The sequence below is a fragment of the Lepidochelys kempii genome, chromosome 13 (genome assembly GCF_965140265.1).
Source record: "Lepidochelys kempii isolate rLepKem1 chromosome 13, rLepKem1.hap2, whole genome shotgun sequence".
NCBI lineage: Eukaryota > Metazoa > Chordata > Testudines > Cheloniidae > Lepidochelys > Lepidochelys kempii.
This window is the reverse complement of record NC_133268.1, coordinates 31,465,934-31,488,642: the sequence shown is the minus strand read 5'-3', so window position 1 is coordinate 31,488,642 and position 22,709 is coordinate 31,465,934. Positions and strand designations below refer to the sequence as shown.

At 43.2% G+C, this 22,709-nt stretch overlaps 1 protein-coding gene across 14 annotated transcripts in view; it reads right to left on the bottom strand.

Annotated features, from left to right (window-relative positions):
- The window catches only part of MMP24 (matrix metallopeptidase 24), a 162,584-nt gene that overhangs the window by 55,298 nt on the left and 84,577 nt on the right, over nt 1-22,709 (bottom strand). The window lies entirely within an intron of this gene.

Here is a 22,709-nt window from a genome sequence, read left to right as displayed (position 1 = left end):
TTGCAAACTTCTCCCATAGTAGGAACTAGGATGGGTTGTCACATTTCAGGCAGGGCTGGGGGGTGGGGGGCATACTTTCCGGGCCTGCCTCTGTAGGTCATCACCTCACTTCACTCATAGATGTGTTGCTTCGTCATCATAAACTTGAAAACCTCTTTAGCATACATGGCTGGCTTGCCCCTGGTAGCTTAGAATACAGTATTTCTTTGCAACTCAGGAATCTCCAGAATTATGTCCTTCAAAATGTTGAATGCCTGAAAGGGTTGTGAACCATAAGTAGTAAACCATGGCAAGTGTACCGTCCTCTTCTCTCCCCCACACAAGGCTGAAATGCTCTGCAATTTTTAAAGGTATCTCATTTCTAAATTCCAACTTACCATTATGTGTGAAGGCTTCTCACTCTGCCTAACTCTCAGTTGTGCCCACGGAACATCTGGGAACTGAACTGTTGTTCTCAGAATATACTGAAGCAGAATTTTACATGTTTTGGCCTTGAGATTCCAAAGGCCCTTGAGATTCCAAAGGCTGATGATATACTAAACCTTTTCTGAAATACTGAGACAATAATGTACTGTTTCATTCCTGGTTTCAGGCCCTTCCACCTCTGCAGGCCAGCCACAGTTCAGCAGGCGTTGCACTGTCACAATGGGTCTGTCTACACTGCAATTAGACACCAGTGGCTGGCCCATGCCATCTGACTCAGGCCTGCAGGGCTTGGGCTGCAGGGCTGTTTAATTGCAGTGTAAATTTCAGGGCTTGGGCTGTGGCCCAGGCTCTAGGACACAGCAAGGTGGGAGGGACCCAGAGCTCAGGCTATAGCCTGAGCCTGAATGTCTACACTGCAATTAAACAGCCCCGCAGCCCGAGCCCTGTGAGCCCAAGTCAGATGGCATCGGCCAGCTGCGGATTTTTATTTGCAGCCTAGACATACCCCATGCAGTCAAAGAGGAAGTGTGTCTGCCACAACTGTATGGTGAACAGTCTGGACAGGGCCAATCAGCAACTTCAGTACTGAAGGGAGAAGGATTCACAGCAAGTTGAAAGGCAAAGAGAAGCTGCAGGGCACATGGAGTGATTTGCAGCTCAGTTTCTTGAGCAGGAATGTCGCTTGAGGGAGGAAGAGACAGTGCAGCAGAAAGACGTGGTGGAGAGGCTGCTTGTGCCAATGGCTCTGAGAGAGCAGGCTCCTGCTCCGCCTGCATGTCCTGTGCCAACACCACCTCCTGAGTCCCTTGCATGGTGCCATGTCCTGTAGACCAGGAACCCATTGGCAAGTTCTGTGGTTGGATGGCTTAGGCAACCAGGACTTAATCTAGTTGAACTGGGCAAATGTATCCCATGCGGGCCTCCTCCGCCCATGCAGCAACACCAAATGCATGCAAAAAGCACTAGAAGGGAAAGAAGAACGGGGGGCAGGGGACACGAAGAAGGAGGGGAGCTTCAATTTTTTTGGAATGGTTTCACTGCTTTTCACTTATGCACTTTATTTTACTACTGTTTTGGTCTTTTTGTGGCACCTGACCTGCCTGTGAGTTCTCTAATACTGTCCTTTTTTAATACAGTGATGTTAACAAATAAAGGCTTTGAATTCATTAAGAAAGTTTATCACCATCACTGCATCACACCATATAGCATGTGCATTTCAAACAATAAAGACATGATAAGGCGCATCTGGGAGTCATATCCAAACAAAAGTCTTGATGTATCTTTTCAGATCCATAATTAAAACCCACAGTTCATCTTCTGTCCCTTTGTTTACCTTATCTATTTTCTACAATTCCTAACTTCCAATTTATATTCATTACTATTAACGTCCCCTTTTTCCCATTTGTTATTTATTATTATCTCTGCCTTCACTTCCCCACTAAACCAGGTCAGTTTTTTAACTAATACAACCTTCTTTCTTGTTTATGGGATTGTGGCTTTTGGGGCATCTAGTATGGTGTTCTTGAACAATTCCCAATTATCATGCACATTTTTCTGATTAAATTCTTCCCCCAGCTGATTTGGCCCATAATTGTTTTCAGCTTTTTGAAATTGGCCCTTTTAAAGCACTAATTATATATATCACTGGTATGGACTTTATTCTCTTTGCACATTATAGATGTGATCAAGTCATGAACATGTACCTGAGTTATCATTAATTTTTAGATCTGTGATAAATTCCTCTTTATCTGTCAAGATGAGGTCTAACATAGTGCAACACATTTGAGTTAGGAAATTGTCATTGATAATATTTAGAATTTCCAAGGATGCTTTAGTACTGGCAGCATGAGACCTCCAGCATCTGTCTTTCAAATTGAATCCCCCATGAGCATGAATGTCTTTTACCTACATATTATAGATAGGTGTTTAAGGAGTTGGTCATCCCATTCCCTCGTGTAATTTTGTGGTCTGTATCAGACACCAACTAGTATCCCATCTTGCGCTTCATCTATTAGGACATTAAGAGCATACATAAGAACATAAGAACGACCATACTAGGTTAGACCAAAGGTCTATCTAGCCCAGTATCCTGTCTTCTGATAGAGGACAATGCCAGGTGCCCCAGAGGGAATGAACAGAACAAGTCATCATCAAGTGATTCATCCCCTGTCACCCATTCCCAGCTTCTGGCAAACGGAGACTAGGGACACCATCCCTGCCCATCCTGACTAATAGCCATTGGTGGACCTATCCTCCATTTATTTATGTAGTTCTTGTTTGAACCCTGTTATAGTCTTGACCTTCACAACATCCTCTGACAAACAGTTCCACAGGTTGATTGCATTGTGTAAAGAAATACTTCCTATTCTTTGTTTTAAACCTGCTCCCTGTTCATTGCATTTGGTGACCCCTAGTTCTTGTGTTATGAGGAGTAAATAACATTTCCTTATTTACTTTCTCCACACCAGTCATGATGTTATAGATCCTCCCTGAGTCATTTCTTTTCCAAGTTGAAAAGTCCCAATCTTATTAATCTCTCCTCAAATGGAAGCTTTTCCGTTCCGCTAATAATTGTTGTTGCCCTTTTCTGAAACTTTTCCAATTCCAATATATCTTTTTTTGAGATGGGACAACCACATCTGCATGCAGCATTCATAGAATCATAGAATCATAGAATCATAGAATATCAGGGTTGGAAGGGACCCCAGAAGGTCATCTAGTCCAACCCCCTGCTCAAAGCAGGACCAATTCCCAGTTAAATCATCCCAGCCAGGGCTTTGTCAAGCCTGACCTTAAAAACCTCTAAGGAAGGAGATTCTACCACCTCCCTAGGTAACGCATTCCAGTGTTTCACCACCCTCTTAGTGAAAAAGTTTTTCCTAATATCCAATCTAAACCTCCCCCACTGCAACTTGAGACCATTACTCCTCGTTCTGTCATCTGCTACCATTGAGAACAGTCTAGAGCCATCCTCTTTGGAACCCCCTTTCAGGTAGTTGAAAGCAGCTATCAAATCCCCCCTCATTCTTCTCTTCTGCAGGCTAAACAAGCCCAGCTCCCTCAGCCTCTCCTCATAACTCATGTGTTCCAGTCCCCTAATCATTTTTGTTGCCCTTCGCTGGACTCTCTCCAATTTATCCATATCCTTCTTGAAGTGTGGGGCCCAAAACTGGACACAGTACTCCAGATGAGGCCTCACCAATGTCGAATAGAGGGGAACGATCACATCCCTCGATCTGCTCGCTATGCCCCTACTTATACATCCCAAAATGCCATTGGCCTTCTTGGCAACAAGGGCACACTGCTGACTCATATCCAGCTTCTCATCCACTGTCACCCCTAGGTCCTTTTCCGCAGAAAGCATTCAAGATGTGTCTTTACTATGGATTTATATAGAGTCAATGTGATATTTTCTGTCTTATTATCTATCACTTTCTTAATGATTCCCAACATTCTGTTAGCTTTTTTGACTGCCGCTGCACATTGAGTGGATGTTTTCAGAGAACTATCCACCATGACTCCAAGATCTCTTTCTTAAGCGGTAACAGGTAATTTAGATCCCATCATTTTAGATGTATAGTTGGGATTATGTTTTCCAATGTGCATTACTTTGCATTTGTCAACATTGAATTTCATCTGCCATTTTGTTGCCCAGTTACCCAGTTTTGTGAGATCCCTATGTAGCTCTTTGCAATTTGCTTTGGACTTAGCTATCTTGAGTAGTTTTGTATCATCTGCAAATTTTGCCACCTCACTGTTTACCCCCTTTTCCAGATCATTTATAAATATGTTGAATAGGACTGGTCCCAGTGTAGACCCCTGGGGGACACCACTATTTATCTCTCTCCATTCTGAAAACTGACCATTTATTCCTACTCTTTGTTTCCTATCTTTTAACCAGTTACCGATCCACAAGAGGACCTTCCTTCTTATCCCATGACAGCTTACTTTACTTAAGAGCCTTTGGTGAATACATTATATTCACTGCATCCCCCCATCCACATACTTATTGACCCCCCCCTCAAAAATTCTAGTAGATTGGTGAGGCATGATTTCCCATTACAAAAACCATGTTGACTCTTCCCCAACAAATGATGTTCTTCTATGTGCCTGACAATTGTGTTCTATATTATAGTTACAACCAGCTTGCCTGGTACTGAAGTCATGCTTACTGGCCTGTAATTGCCAGGATCACCTCTGGAGCCCTTTTTAAAAATTGGAATCACATTAGCTATTCTCCAGTCATTTGGTACAGAAGCTGATTTAAAAGATAGGTTACAAACAACAGTTAGTAGTTCTGCAATTTCAGATTTGAGTTCCTTCAGAACTCTTTGGTGAATCCCATCTGGCCCTGGTGACTTATTACTGTTTAATTTATCAATTTGTTCTAAAACCTCCTCTAATGACACCTCAGTCTGGGACAGTTCCTCAGATTTGTCATGTAAAAAGAATGGCTCAGGTTTGGGAATCTCCCGCACATCCTCAGCTGTGAATACCAATGCAAAGAATTAATTTAGTTTCTCTGCAATGGCCTTATTGTCCTTAAGTGCTCCTTTAGCATCTCGATCATCCAGTGGCCCCATTGGCTGTTTAGCAGGCTTCCTGCTTCTGATGTACTTAAAAATGTTTTTTTGCTGTTACTTTTTGAATCTTTGACTAGCTGTTCTTCAAATCCTTTTTTGACCTTCCTAACTATATTTTTTACACTTCACTTGCAGGAGTTTATACTCCTTTTTATTTTCCTCACTAGGATTTAACTTCCACTTTTTAAAGGATGCCTTTTTGCCTCCCACTGCTTCTTTTACTTTGTTGTTTAGCCACGGTGGCATTTTTCTGGTTCTCTTACTAAGTTTCTTAATTTGGAGTATACATTTCAGTTGAGTCTCTACTATGGTGTCTTTAAAAAGTTTCCATGAAGCTTGCAGAGATTTCACTTTTTGCACTGTACCTTTTAATTTCTGTTTAACAAACTTCCTCATTTTTGTATAGTCCCCCTTTCTGAAATTAAATCCTACAGTGTTGGGCTGGTGTGGTGTTTTCTCTGCCACAGGGATGTTAAATTTAATTATATTATGGTAACTATTACCAAGCGCTCCAGCTATATTCACCTCTTGGACCAGATCCTGTGCTCCACTTAGGACTAAATCAAGAATTGCCTCTCCTCTTGTGGGTTCCACGACTAGCAGTCATTTAAGGTGTCAAGAAACTTTATCTCTGCATCCCGTCCTGAGGTGACATGTACCCAGTCAATATAGGGATGGTTGAAATCCCCCATTATTACTGAGTTTTTATTTTTATAGCCTTTCTAATCTCCCTGAGCATTTCACAGTCACTATCACCATCCTGGTCAGGCAGTCAGTAGTATATCCCGACTGCTATAGTCTTATTATTCGAGCATGGAATTACTATTCATAGAGATTCTATGGTATAGTTTGGTTCATTTAAGATTTTTACTTCATTTGACTCTATTCTTTCTTCCTCATATAGCCACTCCCCTACCAGCACAACCTGTTCTGTCCTTCCGATATATTTTGTACCCTGGTATTAGTGTGTCCCATTGATTATCCTCATTCCACCAAGTTTCTGTGATGCCTATTATATCAATATCCTCATTTAATACAAGGCACCCAAGTTCACCCATCTTATTATTTAGACTTCTAGCATTGGTATATAAGCGCTTAAAAAGCTGTCACTTTTTAGCTGTCTGCCAATTGAATGGGACTCTTTTTCATTTGACTGTTTCTCACCAGATCCTACCCGTATTTTATCATCTTCCATCCTCTCCTCCTTACCAGGACATAGAGAATCTCCATGAATAGATCCTCCCCTAAGAGATGTCTCTATCCGAACCACGTGCTCCTCTTCACCTGTCAGCTTTCCCCCAGCCGTTAGTTTAAAAACTGCTCTAGACCTTTTTAATTTTAAGTACCAGCAATCTGGTTCCATTTGGTTTAGGTGGAGCCCATCCTTCCTGTATTGGCTCCCGCTTTCCCCTAGTTTCTAATAAATAGAAATCCCTCCTCCCTACACCATCATCTCATCCATGCATTGAGCCCTGCAGTTCTGCCTGTCTAACTGGCCCTGTGTGTCAAACTGGAAGCATTTCAGAGAATGCTACCATGGAGGTCCTGGACTTCAATCTCTTACCTAGCAGCCTAAATTTGGCCTCCGGAACCTCTCTCCTATTCTTCCCTATGGCTTGTCAGTGACTTGGAAATAGGAAATTCTATTTTTGACATACACTGCTATGCCTTACCCCGCTTAATCCTTCCTAAATTAGGTTATAACCATTTATTTTAACATTTAACTCATATGAGTTATCCCATCAGTAATATCAACTAGATAAAATTTATGCTCATAAATGAGCAATTCCAAATCCTCTTCCTTGTTACCCAGGCTCCTAGCATTGTTGTATAGGAAATTCAAGAATTTTGTCTCTTCTTGCCTTTTGGATTCTAGTCCAAAGCTTCTGTGTTTTTCTGTCATAGTTCAGGCACCATCAAAGCAAACATCAACCCAGCCGTGCCTATCCAACTCACGTGGAAGAACTGATTGTTGGATAGTGTCAAACATGTTGTGTCCCTCTAGCACATACTGTCAGTGGAAAGTGAAACAGGTAGTCCTCTTGCATCGCTCCTTCCCACTCAGATTGGACAACAGATAAAAGCTGTGCACAGGAAGACATATCTGTAGTGTCCTCCTATTGTACTGAGAAGTACTGGCTTTCCTGAACTCTTCTGCACAGCTGTTTCTGAACATCTGCCACATCACAAACTTGTTGTCTGACTGCATCTTTGGAGAGGGGAATGGCTGTCATGTTTATTGCTAGAAGCAAGTCCCAACATAACACCGATGACATCTGAGGCACAGGACACAATGAGTATTCTCTCAGTTCTCTGAGTCTTGGCAGCTTTCGCAATTTACCGTGACACTAACTCTGATGTTTACAGCACTGACATCGACAAAATAGTCTTCTGATTCTGTAAGCCTGTACATTTTCCCTTGAAGAATTCAGTGGTTATTTTTATAAAGTTGCTCTTCAAATGAATCAGCATGCCCCCCCTTTAAAGGCTATGTGAACACCTCAGAATCTCTTGACCACTACTGTGAAAACCCCTTTACAGTATTATGGTAACTGAGGGTCATGCTAGGATATTGTAATAGGGCTTCTGGGGTACTGCCCCCTTGTGGCCCTTCTGTGCACAACTCACTCAGCTGTGGATCTCCACTGGTATGTCTCTGTCCCAATAAGGTACAGGAGAGTGGTGCTTTGGTCCACCAGCGAAAGAAACCTCCAGTCTGGCATTAGTGGATTTAAACACCCTTTTGGGGGTGTTTAAGATTCTAAGGTAATGAGGAACAAAATCAGGGTCATTCCACAAACCTTTGGTGGAGCCCCACCCTTCTGTTCAGGGCTGGTCTCCCAATCTGTTCGTCAGCCAATTCCCTTCCCAGGATCTACTCATCCCTTCCAGGAGAGTTGATCCAGCCAGCACGTGCGCTCCATCCCCGGGCTGCAACCAGGCTTCAATCCCACCAAGAGAAGCAGATTTTTGTCCTTCCTGTTCAGTGCTGAACTAGGCTAGACTCTCTTCTTTTATCTCCCTTTCTATGCCTGATACTGGCTTGAGGTGTAGCAGGGCAGGCCAACTGGATCTTTGGACTTTCCCCAATCCCTTCATAGCCAGTGGAGAACCTGACTGCCTCCTAAACTCCCTCATTGCTGGTGCAGGGCATCTCTGCCCCATCACAGATGTGTCTTGTTTTGAGTCTCCCAAAGAGGAAAATCAGGCTTCAAGTGGCAGATGATAGAAGAGTTATGAAAAGGTCACAAAAGGAGAATGAATGTGACCCTCCTCTGCTGCCTGGTGCCATAGAACACTTTGGGGAGCATGCACTGGAATCCAGTTAATGTGTGTGTGTGTAAGTGTGTAAGCTGGAGAGCAAAAGGTAATTGGAAGTCAGGGTGACAAAAGAAAATGCGGGGTGCCTAGCTGCAGCAAAACAGTAAATTCCATGGCAATAATCTTGAATTCTGTGGTGTAATGTAAATGTTAAATTCCAACTGGCAGAGTCCACAGATTTTGACTGCGATGGATGCTGCCATTCACACCTCTCAAAAGTTCTCTGAGGATTCAGGCAAGCATTACTGCATCAGTTTGTGTTCATTTCACATTTTCAATTTATCTCCACAAGTATAAGCTTTAGAAACATAATTTTATTTGAGGAAAAGGAAAGAATGGGCTGGGGCAGGGGGTTGGGGTGCGGGAGAGGGCTCAGGGTGCAGGTTCATGGCGGTGCTTACCGCAGCTCCCAGGAAGTGGCCACCAGGTCCCTGCAGCCCCTACATGCAAGGGTGGCCAGGAAGGCTCTGCGCGCTGCCCATGTGCCCACAGGTGCTGCCCCACAGCTCCCATTGGTTGCAGTTCCCAGCCAATGGGAGCTGTGAAGCTGACCCTCAGGGCAGGGGCAGCTTGCAGAGCCACCCATGTGTCTAGGGGCTGCAGGGACTTGGTGGCCACTTCTGGGAGCCATGCGGAACTAGGGCAGACAGGGAGCCTACCTTAGCTCTGGGCCCCCACTGCACCATTGACCAGACTTTTAATGTCCCAGTCGGCAGTGCTAACCGGAGCCTCCAGGTCAAAAACCGAACACCTGGCAACCCTAAGTTAAGCACAGGTTACCACCCAAAACAAAGGGATAAGTGAGACAGCTCAGGAATGTATTGTCTAAATACTAAAGTGGATTTACTCCTGCTGGGAGAGGCTGTATCTGTGCTCTGCGAACAAGGCCAGGATCTTTAAATACAGTAGCCTATATCCATATTCAGGTACTTGTCTAAGCCCTGGTCTACACTATGGGGTTAGGTCAAATGTAGCCGCATTAGGTCGATTTTAAAATGAATGCGTCTATACAACCAACCCTGTTCCGTCAACCTAAAGGGCTCTTAAAATCGACTTCTGTACTCCTCCCCGGCAAGGGGAATAGCGCTAAAATTGACCTTGCTAGGTCGAATTTGGGGTAGTGCAGATGCAATTAGATGGTATTGGCCTCGGGAGCTATCCCAGAGTGCTCCAATGTGACCGCTCTGGTCAGCACTTTGAACTCCGATGCACTAGCCAGGTACACAGGAAAAATCCTAGGAAATTTTGAGTTTCATTTCCTGTTTAGTCAGCGTGGCGAGCTCAGCAGCACAGGTGACCATGCAGTTTCCCCCAGAATCGCAAACGAGCTCCAGCATGGACCAAACGGGAGACACTGGATCTGATTGCTGTATGGGGAGAAGAATCTGTGTAGGCCGAACTCTGATCAAAAAGAAGAAATGCTAATATATATGCCAAAATTGAACAGGGCATTGTGGAGAAAGGCTACAACAGGGACACACAGCAGTGCCACGTGAAAGTTAAGGAGCTCACGCAAGCCTACCAAAAGACAAAGCAGGCAAATGATCGGTCCAGGTCAGAGCCCCATGCATGCCGCTTCTATGATCAGCTAAATGACATTCTGGGGGGGGGACCCTACCACTACCCCACCACTGTCCATGGACAGCTGCAAGGTGGGAGTCTCACTCAACAGGGAGGAGGATTTTGTGGATGAGGAAGAAGGGGAGGAGGAGGAGAATGCGCAGCCCTATTACAATTGAATCTGTTCTCCCCAACAGCCAGGGTCTTTTCATCACTCTGGAGCTAATACCCTCCCAAGGTGGGATTCCCCGACCCTGAAGGCGGAGAAGGCACCTCTGGTGAATGCACATTTGTAACTACAGTACAGGGTTTAAAAGCAATAGTGTTTAATGTTTGATTTGCCCTGAAGAATTGGGATGCATTCGCAGCCAGTACAGCTACTGGAAAAGTCTGTTAGCATGTCTGGGGATGGAGCAGGAATCCTCCAGGTCATCTCCATGAAGCTCTCCTGGAGGTACTCTGAAAGCTTTTGCAGATGGTTTCTGGGAAGGGCTGCCTTATTTCGTCCTCCACGGTAGGACACTTTACCACGCCAAGCCAGTAGCAAGTAGTCTGGAATCACTGCAGCACAAAGCATGGCAGTGAATGGTCCTGGGTTTTGGTCGCATTCAAACAACATTCAGTCTTTATCTTTCTGTGTTAGCCTCTGGAGAGTGATATCAGTCATGGTCACCTGGTTGAAATAGGGGAATAAGGGAACAGTAAAAGGACCCCGCTCATGCTGGTTGTTTGCACTTGGCTAAAAGGGATCATCCCGGAGAATAGCCACGCGGTGGGGTAGGGGGAGGTGTGTGCTGCACATCCAGCCAAAAACGACAGCCCCTCCTTTTAAATGTGAAACCTATCTGGCATTGCTTGCTATGGGAAAGGATGGCGCTCCAGTTTGAAACCATTCCCACATGTTATGAAGGCAGAAGACGCCAACCCCGCGTACCAAAAGGCTTACCATGGCTGCCTGGAAACCGAGTTCTGTTGCCCAGCTGTGTGTGATATGTCACCATACTGGCAGGTGTACAATAAAAAAGGCAAAATGTGACTTTGTACCTAAAGCACATGTGCTGTCTGCTGTGAATTACTTGATTTACTGTGAAAAAGTCTCCCTTTTGTTCTCAGAAATGTATCATCTTAAGTTTTACTCTCCCTTTTTATCTCCCCCCAGATGCAAATGTTTCTATGCTCCCCCATCATCTCCGTCCCTGAGGTTATCGCAGATTAGAAGGCGAAAAAAATGCACTCGCGATGACATGTTTTCCGAGCTCATGCAGGCCTCCCACACTGATAGGGCACAGCTTAATGCATGGAGGCATTCAGTGGCAGAGGCCAGGAAAGCATTAAGTGAGTGCGTGAACAGCAAAGGCAGGAGGTGATGCTGAGGCTACTGCGGGAGCAAACGGACATGATGAAGCGTCTGCTGGAGCTGCAGGAAAGCCAACAGGAGCACAGACCCCTGCTGCATTCATTGTAAAATCGCCTGCACTCCTCCCCAAGTTTCATATTCTCCTCACCCAGACGCCCAAGAACGCGGGGGAGGAGGCTCCAGGCACCCAGCCACTCCACTCCAGAGGATGGCCCAAGCAACTGAAGGCTGTCATTCAAACAGTTTTGATTTGTAGTGTGGCTACAATAAGCAATGTGGCCTTGTTCTTCCCGCCTCCCACACCCCAACCCATCCGGGCTACCTTGTCAGTTATCTCACTTTTTTAAAAATTAATATAGAAAGAATGCATGGTTTCAAAACAATAGTTACTTTATTTCCTTTGCCAGCTGTGATCGAAGGGGGGAGGGTAGTTGGCTAACAGGGAATTAAAATCAACAAAGGGGGCGGGTTTGCAGCAAGGAGAAACATACACAGCTGTCACACTGTAGCCTGGCCAGTCATGAAACTGGTTTTCAAAGCCTCTCTGATGCGCAGCGCACCTAGCTGTGCTCTTCTAATTGCCCTGGTGTCTGGCTGCTCAAAATTGGCTGCCAGGTGATTTGCCTCAACCTCCCACCCTGCCATAAACGTCTCCCCCTTACTCTCACAGATATTATAGAGCACACAGCAAGCAGCAATAACAACGGGAATGTTGGTTGTGCTGAGGTCTAACCTAGTCAGCAAACAGCGCCAGCAAGCTTTTAAACGTCCGAAGGCACATTCTACCACCATTCTGCACTTGCTCAGCCTATAGTTGAACTGCTCCTTACTACTGTCCAGGGTGCCTGTGTATGGCTTCATGAGCCAGGGCATTAAAGGGTAGGCTGGGTCCCCAAGGATAACTATTGGCATTTCAACATTCCCAACGGTAATTTTCTGGTCTGGGAAGTAAGTCCCTTCTTGCAACTGCTCAAACAGCCCTGAGTTCCTAAAGATGCGAGTGTCATGCACCTTTCCCAGGCATCCCACGTTAATGTCGGTGAAACGTCCCTTGTGATCCATCAGTGCTTGCAGCACCATTGAGCAGTACCCCTTGCAGTTTACATACTGATTGGCAAGGTGGTCCGGTGCCAACACAGGGATATGCGTTCCGTCTATCGCCCCACTACAGTTAGGGAACCCCATTGCAGCAAAGCCATCCACTATGACCTGCACATTTCCCAGAGTCACTACCGTTGATAACAGAACGTCAGTGATTGCATTAGCTACTTGGATCACAGCAGTCCCCATAGTAGACTTGCCCACTCCAAATTGATTCCCGACTGACTGGTAGCAGTCAGGCGTTGCAAGCTTCCACAGGGCTATCGCCACTCGCTTCTCAACTGTCAGGGCAGCTCTCATCTTGGTATTCCTGCGCTTCAGGGTGGGGGAAAGCAACACACAAAGTTCAAGAAAAGTGGTCTTACACATGTGAAAGTTTCGCAGCCACTGTGTATCATCCCATACCTGCAACACTATGCTGTCCCACCAGTCTGTGCTTGTTTGCCAGGCCCAGAATCAGTGTTCCACTGTATCAGCCAGCCCCACTGCCACCATGATGTCCCAATTGCCACAGCCCATGCTTTCAGGAATGTCTGTGTCCATGTCCTCATCACAATCGTCCTTGTGCTGGCATCTCTTAGCCCGGTTCTGCACATACTCCAGGATAATGTGCGAGGTGTTTACAATGCTCACAACAGCAGGGCTGAGCTGAGCGGGCTCCATGCTTGCCGTGCTATGGTGTCTGCACAGGTAACCCAGGAAAAAAGGCGTGAAACGATTGTCTGCCGATGCTTTCATGGAGGGAGGGAGGAAGGGAGGGGCGACTGACGACGTACCCAAAACCACCCTCGACAATGTTTTTACCCCATCAGGCATTGGGTGCTTAACCCAGAATTCCAATGGGCAGCGAAGACTGCAGAAACTGTGGGATAGCTACCCACAGTGCACCACTCCGTAAGTCAATGCTAGCCATGGTATTGAGGTCACACTCCGCCGACTTAATGTGCTTAGTGGGGACATACATAATCAACTGTATAAAATCGACTTCTAAAAATAGACTTCTATAAAATCGACCTAATTTTGTAGTGTAAACATACCCTAAGTGGCTTGATTATACAAAGTGCTGGACAGACAAAGGTATGACATAAGCCAACGGCTGGAAGTTGAAGCTAGACAAGTTCAGCCTGGAAATAAGGTGTAAATGTTTAACAGTGAGAGTAATTCACCACTGTAACAATTTACCAAGGGTTGTGGTGGATTCTCCATTACTGGAAATTTTGATATCAAGATTGAATGTTTTTCTAAAAGATATGTGCTTCGAGTTATTTTTGGGACACTCTCTGGCCTGTGTTATACTGGAGGTTAGACTAGATGATCACAGTGGTCCATTCTGGCCTAGGAATGTATGAATCTATGAGTTAGCTTGGTATTGTTTTGGCTAAGGGAGAGACAGAGTGTGAAGCAGGACAGAGGCAGAGAGAGAGAGACACACACACACACACACAGGCAAGACACAGCCTGGAACCAGCCCTGGGAGAAGCCTACAAAGGTTCTGAGTCAGGGGTGCTGTCTGATAGAGGCTTGGACCTGTGAGCAAGAACATGGTCCCTTGCTGTTGATTCCTTCTGTGTTCAGGGAAATAGGACTTTTTACATCCTTTGTAAACAAACAAGATGTCGTCAAAGAAATACCTATCTCATCAATTTCTTTTCCTAGTGGAAACAACCTGCAGGGCCTGAACTTTGACTAGCTGCTTGGATGAAAAGGGGTAATAGTTTTTCTGCAGGGAGAAAGTGTCTGAGAGACTGCCAGTGAGAAAAGCTGCCTCAACCTTCTCTTTGGTAAACTAAATAGCTTCAGGCTGGGACTTTCCAAGGAGCATGAGGGAGTCTCTAGCTGCAAGGCAGGTTTTCCAGACCTCAGGTCATTCTTGTGACTCTTCTTTTAACTGTCTCCAACTTTTCAACATCGTTTTAAAAGTGTGTATAAAAAACCTGGACACAGTATCCTGTAATGGTCATTCCACTAGTGGTCTCTGTCTTTCAAATCTTATTAAGTCAAACCTTATTGAATTAAGTGTCAATTTTTTAGGAGTTCATTGTATTAGAAATGCAAATGTGTATGTATTAAGAGAACATAAGAACATAAAAGTGGCCATACTGGGTCAGACCAAAGGTCCGTCTAGCCCAATATTCTGTCTTCTGATAGTGGCCAATGCCAGTTGCCCCAGAGGGAATGAACAGAACAGGTCATCATCAAGTGATCCATCTCCTGTCGCCCATTCCCAGCTTCTGGCAAACAGAGGCTAGGGACACCACCCCTTCCCATCCTGGCTAATAGGCATTGATGGACCTATCCTCCATGAACTTATCTTGTATGTAATATCTCTAGGGAGAAGAATTGGCTAATGTAAATTCTGGGAAATGTTATGAGCTTCAAAGTACAAAGAGGGTAGGAAAGCGAACAAGAAGAGGAAAGATAGTGCCAATACCAATGACAGTAACAGTCAGGTAGGCAGTACTGTCAGTAGATAACTGTACCTAATCAGGCAAGGAATCTAAGCGAAGACAAGCAGAAACAACTACGAAGTCTGTACACCAATGCGAGGAGCCTGGGTAATAAAATAGAGGGACTAGAGCTACTGGGGCAGGAAGTGAAACCAGCTATTCTAGGGAGAACAGAGACCGGGTGGAACAGTCGTCACGGCTGGAGTACGGGTGTTGAAGGGTCTGTGCTCTTCAGGAAAGACAGAAATAAAGGTCAAGCAGTGAAGTTGCATTGTATATTAATGACCAGGTAGAGTGTGAAGAAATTAGAAGTGATTGAATGGATAAAACAGAATCCATTCAGGTCAAAATCACTTTGGGGAAGAAAGGTAACAAATGCTCCACTGGGACAGTGTTTGGGGTCTACTACAGACCCCAGGATACAATTTGGATACGGACAGAGACCTTTTGAATATTTTTAATGAAATAAATATTCCAGGGAATTATGTGATTGTGGGATACTTTAATTTCCCAAATACAGACTGGAGGACTAATAATCACAGGGCCTGGATAGTCCTGGATGTGATAGCCGACAGATTTCTTCACCAATCATTGAACCAACAAGTGGGGACATAGGCGCCAACTCTATGGGTGCTCCGGGGCTCAGGCACCCACGGAAAAAAAATAGCGGGTGCTCAGTACCCAGGAGCCAGAGTTTCAGTGTGGAATGTGATGAGTTCTGTGCTGCTAACAACTTCTGCCCATGGGGCAGAGAGTTTACTTATAAACAGAGGCACGTTAATTAAGATAACAAAAGTCTTTGTCATTAAATTAAATTAAGGATTGTTAGATGATCCTGAAAGCATTCCCAGGCACTCCAGTTAAAAGATAGGAAACAAAGGTAGGAATAAATGGTCCATTTTCAGAATGGAGAGAAGTAAATAGTGGTGTCTCCCAGGGGCTTGTACTGGGGCCAGGGCTGTTCAACATATTCATAAATGATCTGCAAAAAGGGGTAAACAGTGAGATGGCAAAGTTTGCAGATGATACAAAATTACTCAAGATAGTTAAGTGCAAAACAGATTGCAAAGGGTTACAAAGGGATCGCACAAAACTGGGTGACTTGGCAACAAAGTGGCAAATGAAATTCAATGTTAAATACAAAGTAATGCACATGCCAAAATATAATCCCAACAATACATGCAAAATGATGGTGCCTAAATTAGTGTTACTCATCAAGAAAGAGATCTTGGAGTCATTTGCAGAACTCTGGAAGCACTATGTTTCCAGAGTACTGCAAATTTATAAATCCTTCTCACTGTGCCTGTATCATCCTGAACTCATTCTCCTGCTTCAGAAGACTTAAAAATTATCTCCAGTCATCAATGGGACAGACGCAACTGAATAATGTAGCTGTCCTTAACGTGCATCAAGACCATACTAGGAACTAGATGTCAATAAGGTTGCTGACAGTTTCATCCAGAAAGCTACAGTGAGACATAATGTCTTTAAACTGGGACATTAGTAAAGAGAGCTTGTAGGTGATTGCAATGATTTAAATATACTGTAATTCATGATAAAGTAATTATGTAGTTCATAACAATTTAATCATTATTAAAATAGTAAAGATACCAATGATAGACACATTCAATAACTAGAATATGAAAGAAGTGTATAAATATGCTGTAAATAGCCTCCCCCAAAACTAGCAGAGAGTCCCCCCACCACCACCACACACACCTCTTCAAAAGCACCCACCGGAAAAAAACAAAAGTCAGTGCCTATGACCGGGGATGCCATTTTAGATTTAGTACTGGTAAGTAGCGAGGCCCACATAGAAAAACCGGTTGCAGGAGACAACCTTGCTTTAAGTGATCATGAGTTAATTCAATTTAAACTAAATGGAAGAATCAACAAAAATAGATCTGCAACGAGGGTTCTTGATTTCAAAAAAGCTAACTTTAAAAATTAAGGGAAATCATTACGGAAGTGGACTGGACTGAAGAACTCAAGGATCTGAATGTGGAGGAGGCTTGGAATTAATTTAAGACAAAGTTGCAGAATCTATCTGAAGCCTGCTTTACAAGCAAGGGGAAAAAATTCACAGGGAAGGCATGCAGACCAAACTGGATGAGTAAGCATCTCAGGCAGGTGATTAAGAGAAAGCAGAAAGCCTACAAGGAATGGAAGAAGAGATGGATCAGCAAGGAAAGCTACCTGTTGGAGGTCAGAAAGTATAGAGAAAAAGTGAGAACTGCTAAAAAGCCAAGCACAGTTAAACCTTGCAAAGGAAATTAAAACCAACAATAAAAGGTTCTCTAGCCATATAAATAAAAATAAAACAAGGCAAGAAGAAGTGGGATCTCTAAGCACTGAGGATGGAGAGGAGATTAAAGATAATCTAGGCATGGCCCAACACCTAAATGAATACTTTGCCTCAATTTTTAATAAGAGTAATGAGGAGCCTGGGGACAATGGCAAGGTGGCTAATGGGAACAAAGATATGGAAACAGAAATTACCACAAGCCAAACTCAGATAGCTTAATGGGTCCAAACTGAGGGGCCTGGATACTCTCCATCCAAGAATATTAAAGGAAATGGCACATAAAATTGCAAGCCCCATAGCAAGGATTTCTGACAAATCCATAAACTTGGGGGGTTGAACTCTGGATTTCAGTAAGGCATTTGATATAGTTACACATGGAAATTATTAGTTATATGGGAGAGGAATCAAAAGTTGGGTAAGGAATTGGTTAAAGGAGAGTCTACACACTGAAAGGTGAACTGTCAGGCTGGAGGGAGGCTACTCGTGGAGTTCCTCAGGGATCGATCTTGGGACCAATCTTATTTATAATTTTTATTAATGACCCTGGTACAAAAAGTGGGAGAGGGCTAATAAAATTTGAAGATGGCACAAAGCTGGGAGACATTGCCAGTACAGAGGACCAGAATATCATACAAGATCTAGACGACCTTGAAAACTGGAGTAATAGAAATGTGATGAGATTTAATAGTGTAAAGTGCAACATTATGCACTTAGGGACTAACAACAATAATTTTTATATAATAAACTGGCAATTTACCAGCTGGAAGTGACAGAGGAGGAGAAGAACCTGAATGTATTGGTTGATCACAGAATGACTATGAGCTGCTAATGTGATATGGCCATGAAAAGGGTGTGGTGTTATATGATTAAAATATGACCATGTAGATAATTGTTGCTACCACTGTTATATAATCACAACAAATCTTGTACAAAGTGTGTCAAGTAAGGTGTTAACGTAAAAGTTATGGTTTGCTGAATATGATTAGCCTATTTGCATGCATGTATAATTTTTGTATTATTAATATTGACTATGTACCTGTATTTCAAAAGTGTTTGCTCCTGTAATAGCACCCCCAGAGTAATTTGTGTCTGGGTGTTGAATCCAGGGCTGGAATACCCAAGGAGGCTGCATTTCTAACTTCTTGTTAGCCAATGTGGTGAGACAGAACTTTACTTTTGTTGCTGGATTGGTGTATTTTATGGAAGAATAACCATCAGTTTTGGGATGTGTCTGTTCTATTTCTCAGCAGCTTGTCCTGAATTTGGTATTCTCAGTTGTGACCCACTGAGGCACAGTAACAATAGGTGAATGTTATTACCATTATACAGGGCACTGGTGAGACCTCATCTGCAATACTGTGTGCAATTCTGGTCTCCCATGTTTAAGGAAGATGAATTCAAACTGGAACGGGTGCAGAGAAGGACTATTAGGATGATTAGAGGAACGGGGAACCTACCTTATGAGAGGAGACCTAAAGAGCTTGGCTTGTTTAGCCTAACATAACAAAGGCTGAGGGAAGATATGATTGTCCTCTATAAATACATCAGAGGGATAAACACCAGGGAAGGAGGAGTTATTTACATTAAAGGCACAAGAACAAATGGATCTAAACTTGCCATCAATAAGTTTAGGTGTGAAATTAGATGAAGGTTTCTAACCATCAGAGGAGTGAAGTTCTGGAACAGCTTTGCAAGGGGAGTAATGGGGGCAAAAAATGTAACTTGTTTCAAGACTGAGCTTGATAAGTTTATGGAGGGGAGAGGATGGTGAAGTTGCCTAAAATGGCATGTGGCCCATACGCGATGGCTAGAAGCAAATATCTCCAAGAGCTGCAGATGGGAGACAAAACAGCTGTCTCATGTTCATGGTCTAAGTGACTGTCATATTTGCGATCGTGAAGGAATTGTCCTTCAGGTCAGACTAGCAGAGACTCTGGAGTTTATTTGTCTTCATCTACAGCACAGGGCACGGGTCATTTGCTGGTTTGAATAAGAGAAGGAAAGACCGAAATAAAGGTAAAGGTGGTGGAGTAGCACTGTATATCAATGATGAGATAGAATGTAAAGAAATAAGAAGCGATGAAATGGATATGACTGAGTCTGTCTGGGCAACAATTAAATTGGGGAAGAAAACTATTAGAGCCTCCCCTGGGATAGTGCTTGGGGTGTGCTATAGACCGCCGGGATCTAATTTGGATATGGATAGAGCCCTTTTTAATGTTTTTAATAAAGTAAATACTAATGGAAACTGTGTGATCATGGGAGACTTTAACTTCCCAGATATAGACTGGAGGACGAGTGCTAGTAATAATAATAGGGCTCAGATTTTCCTAGATGCGATAGCTGATGGATTCCTTCAGCAAGTAGTTGCTGAACCGACTAGAGGGGATGCCATTTTAGATTTGGTCTTGGTGAGTAATGAGGACCTCATAGAGGAAATGGTTGTAGGGGATAATCTTGGCTCAAGTGATCATGAGCTAATTCAGTTCAAATTGAATGGAAGGATTAACAAAAATAAATCTGCAACTAGGGTTTTTGATTTCAAAAGGGCTGACTTTCAAAAATTAAGGAAATTAGTTAGGGAAGTGGATTGGACTGAAGAATTTATGGGTTTAAAGGTAGAGGAGGCCTGGGATTATTTTAAATTAAAGCTGCAGAAGCTATCGGAAGCCTGCATCCCAAGAAAGGGGAAAAAATTCATAGGCAGGAGTTGTAGACCAAGCTGGATGAGCAAGCATCTTAGAGAGGTAATTAAGAAAAAGCAGAAAGCATATAGGGAGTGGAAGAAGGGAGGGATCAGTAAGGAAAGCTACCTTATTGAGGTCAGAATATGTAGGGATAAAGTGAGACAGGCTAAAAGTCAAGTAGAGTTGGACCTTGCAAAGGGAATTAAAACCAATAGTAAAAGGTTCTATAGTCATATAAATAGGAAGAAAACAAAGAAAGAAGAAGTGGGACCGCTAAAAACTGAGGATGGAGTGGAGGTCAAGGATAATCTAGGCATGGCCCAATATCTAAACAAATACTTTGCCTCAGTCTTTAATAAGACTAAAGAGGATCTTAGGGATAATGGTAACATGATAAATGGGAATGAGGATATGGAGGTAGACATCACCATATCTGAGGTAGAAGCGAAACTCAAACAGCTTAATGGGACTAAATCGGGGGGCCCAGATAATCTTCATCCAAGAATATTAAAAGAATTGGCACAAGAAATTGCAAGCCCATTAGCAAGAATTTTTAATGAATCTGTAAACTCAGGGGTTGTACCGTATGATTGGAGAATTGCTAACATAGTTCCTATTTTTAAGAAAGGGAAAAAAAGTGATCCAAGTAATTATAGGCCTGTTAGTTTGACATCTGTAGTATGCAAGGTCTTGGAAAAAATTTTGAAGGAGAAGGTAATTAAGGACATTGAAGTCAATGGTAAATGGGACAAAATACAACATGGTTTTACAAAAGGTAGATCGTGCCAAACCAACCTGATCTCCTTCTTTGAGAGAGTAACAGATTTATATAAAGGAAACGCAGTGGATCTAATTTACTTAGATTTTAGTAAGGCGTTTGATACTGTGCCACATGGGGAATTATTAGTTAAATTGGATAAGATGGGCATCAATAGGAAAATTGAAAGGTGGATAGGGAATTGGTTAAAGGGGAGACTACAACGGGTCCTACTGAAAGGTGAACTGTCAAGTTGGAGGGAGGTTACCAGTGGAGTTCCTCAAGGATCAGTTTTGGGACCAATCTTATTTAATCTTTTTATTACTGACCTGGGCACAAAAAGTGGGAGTGTGCTAATAAAGTTTGCAGATGATACAAAGCTGGGAGGTATTGCTAATTTAGAGAAGGACAGGGATACCCTACAGGAGGATCTGGATGACCTTGTAAACTGGAGTAATAGGAATAGGATGAAATTTAATAGTGAGAAGTGTAAGGTCATGCATTTAGGGATTAATAACAAGAATTTTAGTTATAAGCTAGGGACGCATCAACTAGAAGTAACGGAGGAGGGAAAGGACCTTGGAGTATTGGTTGATCATAGGATGACTATGAGCTGCCAATGTGATATGGCTGTGAAAAAAGCTAATGTCGTCTTGGGATGCATCAGGAGAGGTATTTCCAGTAGGGATAAGGAGGTTTTAGTACCGTTATATAAGGCACTGGTGAGACCTCACCTGGAATACTGTGTGCAGTTCTGGTCTCCCATGTTTAAGAAGGATGAATTCAAACTGGAACAGGTACAGAGAAGGGCTACTAGGATGATCCGAGGAATGGAAAACTTGTCTTATGAAAGGAGACTCAGGGAGCTTGGCTTGTTTAGCCTAACTAAAAGAAGGTTGAGGGGAGATATGATTGCTCTCTATAAATATATCAGAGGGATAAATACCAGAGAGGGAGAGGAATTATTTAAACTCAGTACCAATGTGGACACAAGAACAAACGGATATAAACTGGCCACTAGGAAATTTAGATTAGAAATTAGACGAAGGTTTCTAACCATCAGAGGAGTGAAGTTTTGGAATAGCCTTCCGAGGGAAGTAGTGGGGGCAAAAGATCTATCTTGCTTTAAGATTAAACTCGATAAGTTTATGGAGGAGATGGTATGATGGGATAACATGGTTTTGGTAATTAAATATTCATGGTAAATAGGCCCAATGGCCTGTGATGGGTTTTTAGATGGGGTAAGATCCAAGTTACCCGGGAAAGAATTTTCTGTAGTATCTGGCTGATGAATCTTGCCCATATGCTCAGGGTTTAGCTGATCGCCATATTTGGGGTCGGGAAGGAATTTTCCTCCAGGGCAGATTGGAAGGCCCTGGAGGTTTTTCGCCTTCCTCTGTAGCATGGGGCACGGGTCACTTGCTGGAGGATTCTCTGCTCCTTGAGGTCTTCAAACTACAATTTGAGGACTTCAATAGCACAGATATAGGTGTGAGGTCTTTTTTAGGAGTGGTGGGTGAAATTCTGTGGCCTGCATTGTGCAGGAGGTCAGACTAGATGATCATAATGGTCCCTTCTGACCTAAATATCTATCTATGAAGAGTAAATAGAGGATTTTCTGTTACTTGAAGTCTTTAAATCAAGATTTGAGGACTTCAGTACTTGAGCCAGAGGTTATGGGTCTATTACGGGAGTGGGTGGTGAGGCTCTGTGGCCTGCAATATGCAGGAGGTCAGACTAGATCATGATGGTGCCTTCTGGCCTTAAGGCCTATTAGTCTATGATTTGCAAATGTTGTTATGAAGAAAAGCTCTGAATTTGGTTCATTATGATTTGTGAGGTTGTTATTCATTTTTCACAAGTATTTGGATGACTGCCAGATATCTGTAAAAATAACGGCAAATTCTGAACATTTCAGGATAACATGTCACTTCATTATTCTTCATTCATTACTGTTTCTAAAAACTTCAAGTCAAGGAGCAGGAACAATACTACGTAATTTAAGCGGCCAAACTCACAGCATGAACACTAAATAGTCTGTCAACAGCTCACAAATAACCAACAGATTAAAATATGTTCATTTAAACTATTCATGCATACTTATGAATAACAATATATTCATAGAAATCAGGATTAATTCATGAATAAAGCCTTTGTGCCTTCAC